Here is a 1,803-nt window from a genome sequence, read left to right on the forward strand (position 1 = left end):
AATAAATTACAGAAATTTCATACACTGGGTAAATCTGTCACCCATATCGCAAAATGGGCACAGACGTTCTTACTTATATGTACTGCTCTCAAAAAACCTTTCGAACACTGTTGTTTCGTACATTGCTCTTGCATAGTGTTTTTTTTATTTACCGAAGAACCACATTTTTGGAAGTTTTAGATATTCTGCAAGATTTTTCAAAAATAGCTCGATCTAAAATATATCCCAGCTCTATATTTTTAAAACAGGACTTTGGAGCCCACTTATAATCTAACTAAATAAACTCATATGAATATGTACTGAAATACCCGCTAAAGTATGTATGTACGTTTCAAACGCGATAAAAAATGTGGAATGTAGAATATAGAAACGGCTGAGAAATGTTGTGGTTCAGGGGTACTAATTAATGTAAGCATATGGTAGAAAATCGTTCCACTAAAATAAAAAAATGTGTTCAATTTATGGCTTTTGAAAGTAAATTTCATTAATTCCACCATAAGTATGAATATTTGCCTTTTATTTATAAGCGATTTACTGCCTCGTGTGATGCTCAAATAAGGCAATATTTTTTTACATACCCAAATATACTTACACTGGTGGCAGAAATAATAGGCTCGACTTATTTTTACAAGTTTTTAATATATTTATTTCGTTGATTTAATGTTTAATATTTTTTTATAGAAGTCTGGCTACTTATAAATCTTCAACAAATTTTCACCAAAATTTCAAACTTTTGCTGCGCAGTTTTATAGCCAATTAAATTTTTGTTTCAAGTCGCTATATAAATAATACCGTTGATTTTCATAATGTTTTTTTTTTTTGCTGACGGCGTCACGCATTTTTTTCATACAAAGTAGAATGCCTAGCACCGTCAACCAAAAAAAACAAACAAATGACCACGTGTTGATTTTCTTCAGATATTCGCAATGTTTTTCGAGCTAAATATTTTTTTTTTGTTTTTATATAAAAATATCGTCTAAGCTTTAACCAAAACCATGTAAATAACAGTTTCAAACTTTATACAAAATTTAGGAAAAAAATCAGAATAAAAAGGTTTAAATTTTGATGAAAATTTTTTGAATTCTCCTAAATTTTGCATAAAGTTTGAAACTGTGATTTGCAAAGTTTTGGTTAAAGCTTATACGATATTTTTTATATAAAAATAACAAAAACAAGTAAGAAAGTCTAAGTTCGGGCGGAGCCGAACATTAAATACCCGGCGCAAGTATTAAATATATGTTTTTTCACCTTTCCGAAACCTTCCGCTAGATGTTAAGCCGGGGTGTATCAATTTTGAGTAAATTAGCGTCCTTCAATTTCGAAATATTGAAGTTTCAAGCATTTCTGAAATTTACCGTTATATGAGAAGCGGGCGTTATTTTAGTCCGATTTCAATAATTTTCAACGTTTTGCTTATATGTGGCAAGCACAATAACCACACCGAGTTTGGTACAAATTGGTAGAACGGTTACCGATATACTTATATGTGATCATAAGTGGGCGGTGCCACGCCCATTTTCCAAAATTTTATCATAAACGTATTTCTTGGTAAAGAAATGTTGCAAGCATCAATTTTGAATAAATTAGCTTCAATATTTACTGATTTATCGAAGATTTTGTATTTCTCTTAATTACCGTTATATGGGATGTGGGCGTGGTTATTGTCCGATTTTAAAAAGTTTCGGGGATTTTTTATGCTGTACCAAGGCCAACAACTGTGCCAAGTTTGTAAGAAATCGGTGCAGCGGTTACCAAGATATACACATGTAACCATAAGTGGGCGTGGCTACGCCCATTTTCCAA

Source organism: Rhagoletis pomonella, unplaced genomic scaffold, assembly GCF_013731165.1.
Source record: "Rhagoletis pomonella isolate Grant_MI unplaced genomic scaffold, Rhpom_1.0 Rhpom_scaffold_00006, whole genome shotgun sequence".
Classification (NCBI taxonomy): domain Eukaryota; kingdom Metazoa; phylum Arthropoda; class Insecta; order Diptera; family Tephritidae; genus Rhagoletis; species Rhagoletis pomonella.